This window comes from Schistocerca nitens, chromosome 4 (genome assembly GCF_023898315.1).
Source record: "Schistocerca nitens isolate TAMUIC-IGC-003100 chromosome 4, iqSchNite1.1, whole genome shotgun sequence".
Taxonomy (NCBI): Eukaryota; Metazoa; Arthropoda; class Insecta; order Orthoptera; family Acrididae; genus Schistocerca; species Schistocerca nitens.
Window position 1 is genome coordinate 904,573,488 of NC_064617.1, and position 7,030 is coordinate 904,580,517.

The window sequence follows — 7,030 nt, forward strand, 5'->3', positions numbered from 1 at the left end:
GCTCTGATTTCCCACTGTCCATGTCTCATACAGTGCTCTGCTCGAAACGCGTATTCTCAGAAATTTCTATCGAAAAGTAAGGGCTGTGTTTGATACTAGTAGTCTTCTCTTGGCCAGGAATGCCCTTTTAGCCGGTAGTAGTCTGCTTTTAATGTCCTCCTTTCTCGGTCCGTCACGGGTTATTTTGCTGCCTGGGTAGCAGAATTCCTTAACTTCGTCTACGTCGTGATAACCAAATCGGATCTTAAGTTTCTCGCTGTTCTCATTTCTGCTGCTTCTCATAGCTTTTGTCTTTCTTAGATTTACTCTCAATCCATATTCTATACTCATTAGATTGTTCATTCGATTCAACAGATCTTGTAAATCTTCTACACTTAATGAGGATAGCAATGTCATCAGCGTATCTTGTCACTGATATCCTTTCACCTTGAATTTTAAACCCACTCTTGAACCTTTCTGCTTGGAAAAACCCCTGACATTGGGGATCAGAATCATGCACAATTCACACTCAAAATGTAAAACTTCACTTCTTGCTTGGAGCACGGGGGAAACTTCAACCAGCCGGCCGAAGTGGCCGTGCGGTTAAAGGCGCTGCAGTCTGGAACCGCAAGACCGCTACGGTCGCAGGTTCGAATCCTGCCTCGGGCATGGATGTTTGTGATGTCCTTAGGTTAGTTAGGTTTAACTAGTTCTAAGTTCTAGGGGACTAATGACCTCAGCAGTTGAGTCCCATAGTGCTCAGAAACTTCAACCGAGAGAGGGACATGGACCCCAGGGTCTGAGGGAGAGCAGTCTTCGACGCAGGACAGATGACTTACCACAGCAGTCAGTCACGGACACCGGTTACTAAGTATGGTCAGCAATATCTTTGTTCGCAAACCAAGTTGTAGGAGGCAAACGAAGACTTTAAACTAACGTTAGGATTTTCACACTTCTATTTCAAGCATACCGATTAGCAATCGCAAGCTCAACATGAGGTCAATCAAGGCAGTATATACATGCGTAAATCTTTCTGTTGGTCTTTTCTTATTTCTTGATTAACAACGGGCAATCGCAATGCAGCTTCTGCACACTTGGTTGCTACCCAAAGTGCTTGCTGATTCTAAAGTGTTCACTCCACATCCATCATTCTACTATTGCCAAGGTGTTGATGTTAATTCAATTGTAATCTGTGTTGATACCTCATGAACGTAACTGTCCTCTATTATCTGTGTCGTTTTTTGTTAACTTGAAGTCTATAGCGACTTCTAATAAATAGGGTTTTATAGGGACCATAGTTTCATTCAGCAGTTAGATGAATTCCCTACCTTTATCATCTTTGTAAGTGGCTGCACCTATGCTTCATGTGTCTCAGGACCATCCCTGTTTAATTATTTCAGTACACTAAGTTATCCGTTAAGTGGTACCTGCAATTACATTCATACGATCCAACGGAGAGGATCACCTACATCTACATATATACTCCGCTAGCCACCAAGCGGTGTGTGGCGGAGGGCACAATTCGTGCCAAAGTCATATCCCCTCCCTCTACATCCTCGGTGAAGGTCGGATTTCGGAATTTAGTGAGCTGCCCCTTCTGTTTAGCGCGCCGTCTATCTGCAAGTGTGTCCCACTTGAAACTTTCTATGAGATTTGTAACGCTCTCACGATGGCTAAATGTACCAGTCACGAATCTTGCTACCCTTCTTTAGGCCTTCTCAGTCTCTTGAATCAGACCGATCTGGTAAGGGTCCCATACAGACGAACAATACTCCAAGACTGGACGAACTAACGTATTGTAAGCTATTTCCTTTGTTGAAGGACCGCATCGCTTCAGGGTTCTACCAATAAACCGCAATCTAGAGTTCGCCTTACCCGTTACTTGTGTAATCTGATCATTCCATCTGAGATCATTTCGAATAGTTACACCCAGATACAGATCGTTCTGACATACATGGTGGTATGTCAATTGTTCAGTCCTCAGCCATAACCTCACACTGCAAGCTTTCATATTGTCTATCCCGCTGACCTGTAGCAAATCTCGAAGCAGCTGAAGTTAACAAAATGGACCATCATTGAAAATATAAGCAATTTACATCTACTATATACATGCTGAAAAGAGCTCCTCTATCTCTCGGACGTCCTCAGACCACAATGTTCTAGGTCTAACACTTTAGTCATAAATAATTTAAACACAAATTTTGCACACACATGCATAAATTAACAACAAGGAAAACGTCATAACTAACAGGCAACAATAAAGATGGGCAGCTCAATAGAAGAGTCTGCTTGAGCTGTATCCAATGGTAACAAATACACGGTGACCCAAAAATCAGTCAACATTTGAAAATGCACTAATTTATGGAATAATGTAGGTAGAGAAGCAAAAATGGATACACATGTCTAAAATGACGTGGGGGTTTCATTGAAACTTAAAATGAATGCAAACATTGGCCAAAAGGTGGTGCTATACAGCAACATGTCAGTAACGCCTCATGAGAATCTTTATAAAATGAGCTGCAGTGAGAGGTGGAGTCAGCAACCGTAGCATGTCGACTTTACCAGAAAAGGCACTGTCAGTGAAGCTTTACTATCACAGTGGAGGATACCCTGTTGCACTTTATCCTATCGCTATAAGAAAGATATTCGAATGGGGAAAGGTCCTGTGACAAGCGTCGCTGTGAGGAAAATAAGCACGAAGTTCAAAGCTATGGGTTGTTTAGACGATCGGCCCAGTGGTGGGCGACCAGAAACAAGTGGACAGTTCATGAAGAAATGGAGACTTTAGCGGTTTCATCTCCGCATGGTGAAGTCAGCGCTCGTGAAGCGGTACGTCACACTGGCATTCCACTCACTACTGTTTGGAGAGCACTTGCAAACTTCCACTACCTTATGTAATCTGGACTTTAATAAAAATGCCAAGGTAACGTTAATCAAAAAACAAGGAGGAGTTTTGATCTAAATAACAATAGATTTATTCATTCCTAACATCACAAGACAAAAAATGGCTAAAGAAACGTTACACAAACATTTTTATTTGACAAGCGCTTTCACTAATATGGGGTCTATGGTGGACAAAGTGATCAGCTGGGGATCGACACACGACACTAACCAGAACACTAATCGCTTTTTCTGACTTCATACACGTGAATCTGGGGTATAGCACAAAAACTACGCCACAATCAAGCATCTATACTCCACTATTCCATAAAGGAAAATATAGTTCCAAAGAACAGGGTGCAGAGAAGCATATATTGAAGGCCTACGCCGTAGCAGCAAATACTTTACCCTCCTGCTGGTCTCGGCGGTACACCATGATGCGTTCGGCGACTGAAGTCATGGATGGCAGCAATCTGTTATTAATGGCGCACGCCCAAAAAATGCAAGTACGCGGTCTCGCGTTCGGCTAATTTGGAACGCAGGCATTTCCCTATGAGCCTCTGAGACCCCGGTGGATTCCAGTGAGCAGGTGAACCAGTTTGCTGGTCTGCCAAACCAATCTGACTCTGTCCCACGACTGTGACGGAATATTTCGAATGTTAAGACAGCCGACTCAAATTAGCCAAACACCTGAACTTCTTTACTAGAGAACGACAGTACAAGTGTGTCCTTGCTATGAGTTACCTCTGCAGAAGTGTCTCTGGAAGGTTCCAGATACTGCTATCAAGACTGTACGCTTGTGTAAGTGGAACTGTGCCCTTTCCCGGCATCAATGGCTTTTACTCATGACGATTATAGGAGAAAGTCATTGTAAGCTCGATGTTTTATTAAAAGTAATGCAGGTCGTAAACTGAAAAGATTTTATTCTGGCATGCTACCGAAAATTACTCCAAAGGCACATTTGAGTAAGCTGCTAATCCTAGTTCACAGCGTTAACTTATACTTATTAATGGCAACCCTTCACTCACAGAAATAAGTGATGGGTACTTTCACACTGACATTCTTATATTGATTCGTTGATTTTGTACATTTCTCATCTTTTATTTAAGAATTTCGTAGGTTTCACCCTCAAGTTGTTGTATCCACTGTTTTCAAAACAAACAAAAATACGATGTTATTTTACTATTTCTTTTTCATTAAAGTTTGTAACTTTATACGCTTATGATCATAACAAATGATGTGACATGCTTACCTGTTATTATTACTAATTATAAATACTCTCTTTACTATTTGGCAGAGGGTTAACACGTGGGACTTGTTACTTAAATTTGTGATGGTAGTAGTAATGGCCTTGGTATAGTGATTGTTACCGATAATGTTGGTGATAGTCTTAGCATTGTTTCTTGTATTTTATGCAAAAATTGTGTTATGCTAAACTTTAAATGTGTTATACGGTCGCAAATGGTGAATGCCTCCAGCCTTTATCCAAGGTGCCCTGTCTGGGGTTAAGTTTATATTGTATGGGAGTAGGTTGCCTTTAGCTTCGCACACACATGGAATCCAACTCGTCACTTACACTACCTTTTGATATGTCATATACTTTGCCCACGCAGAGGCATATATCGCCTTCAGGGGATTGAAAAAGAACTTGTTATTATTTGTTGTACTGTTTCCTTAATTCTTGTAACTTCATATATTTATAGCTATAACAAGAGATGTGTTATGCATACTTTTTCTTGTTATTGTTTGTTATATATTGTACTTGATATCTGACTTAGGGATAACTGTGAAAATTATATCAGCTACTTTTTGTGTAAAATGCTGTGAGATTGTGCTTATACTTGAGATATTAATTGTCATATACTATGTATATTGTATAGTGATTATTGCTGGTGGAGCATACTATGGCCTCCGCATACAGTCTTAGGACTAATGAAGAACTTGAATGTGCCATAATATACTTTTTTTGTCATGTGATTGCCTTTGTTAAAACCTCCAGTCTCTGTGAAGGATTTTGACAGATGAATGGTATTTTCTGTATCAGTAGGTGGCACGTTTTAGCTCTTTATGTTTACTTACTCGTCTTTAAAAAATTTTTGTAATGATCCTTTGCAACTATTTCTTTGTTCCAGAATTATTTCTTTGTTTATTATCTTTTTCACTGATCTTACATAGTTTTTATCCCATCAATAGATTTGTAAGAAAATTTTAAAAGTTTTGTCTATGTATGCATGGTTTTCATGGCTTTTAAGTAACACATTACGTTATTTTAGAGTTTCGTTTCCTTAGTTTCATATAACTTTGTATGGCTATGATCATAATATATGACGCTACATGATTACTTATTCTTGTACTATGTAGTTGCAGTACAAGTCTATCTATTTGACATAGAACTACCTGTTGTAGCCACATTTTGTAGTTACATAATATATCTAACCTTCCATAAGATAAAGTTTATTTTTTAGGAGTAACTTCTATATTTGTGCATTGTGTTATTGGTTTTATGGTGTCATATTGTGCATCTTCTATGTTACGTACACATTTCTTGTTCTATGATGACAATTTTTGTAATAGCAATTAATTTGATGTCAATATTTATAATACAATATTGAGATAAGCAGTGCCTGTACATACAATGAACTTGTACACAGCTATAGCCTGACTTACTATCTCTGCTTTATTGATTTCTTGTATCACCCATCTTTGGTACTTCCTTTATAATGTGTATACTACATGATGACCAGTTATCTGCTGTTCTCATGGGTCACGCTCTGTTCTGTGTTAAAGTAATTATTGCCTTTCTGTATGTAAGTAATTGAAGATGATTTTTCATGTCAGAATATTAATCTTTTGGTACTTGTTATTTCATGTAGAGCCTGTGTGCAAAATATTTTCGCCTTTTATGTAGTTTTTTGGGCTTAATTTTGGTTGTTAGAGGAACGGAGATGGTTGTACATGACCAAAATTGGTTCTAATAAAATTATTAATACAGCTCTCTGTCATATAATACAAAAAAATACCTTAATATGGTTGGAAATCGCCTAGAAAAATGTTAGATTTCAAGAACATTATCTCCACAGAAAAGTTATTTTTCAATTCACAAACAAGATTCTACGATATTTAAATGAAAAAAAATTGCCAACCGGTATTTTGTGTGACTTGGCAAAAGTATTTCATAGTTCATTTCGTAGTGTTCTTCTACAGAAGCTCACATATAATGATATCAGAGATCTCATTAGCATTTGGTTTTGGTCATATCTAACTAAATGGCGAGTCTTTCCTAAAGAAAGCCATGGAATGTGTTAAACGGATCAGGATCTTCAGAAAGGGGAATAATTATTAGGTGTACCACAGAGATCGATATTTGATCTGCTCTTGGTATTGTTATCTACAAATGGCCTTCCATCATACGTAGTAAAAACCGAAATAAATCTCTTTGCTGATGGTGCAAGTATTATAATCAATCCTAATGGGGTAACTTTAACACTTGAAAAAGTAAATATTTTCTTGAAAATAAGTTACTGGTTCTCTGCAAACGGAGTGTCACCGACTTTAGAGAAAACACTATACATGCAGTTTAATGTTACACAAGGCCTGACCACAGCATTATCAATAATGCTGGATGCTAAATCAATAAATTAAATGGAATATATTAAATTATTATGTTTTATATTGGCAAGAACTAATCTCGAAGTCACATGTTGAAAATCTTCTTAAATGTCTAAGGTCTAGAACTATTGCATTACGCAAAATATCAGATTCTGGAAATGAGAACGTCAAAAAGTTGGCTTCCTTTTAAATGAAATGATCGTATAGCATTGAGAGCCGGCAGTCCCCACCTGGTGAAGTTCAGCCACCGTGTTGTAAGTCTTTTTATTTTTGGTTGACGCCACGTTGGGAGAGTTACACGTCAATGATGACATGATGGTGAAGACAACGCCACACCCAGTCCTTGCGCGGAGAAAATCTCCGGCCCGGCCAGGAATCGAAACTAGGTCCGCTGTATGGCAATCAGATGAGCTGGCCACTCGGCTAAGGAGGAGTATACTTGGTTTCTCTGCTTCCATTCGGTAATGTCTTACGGTGTCATATCCAAGTGTAAGGAGGGAGCGAAATTGGCAATTTACGGGCTAGGGAGTTTGTTATTAAGTTTCAAAACGGCAAAGAGATA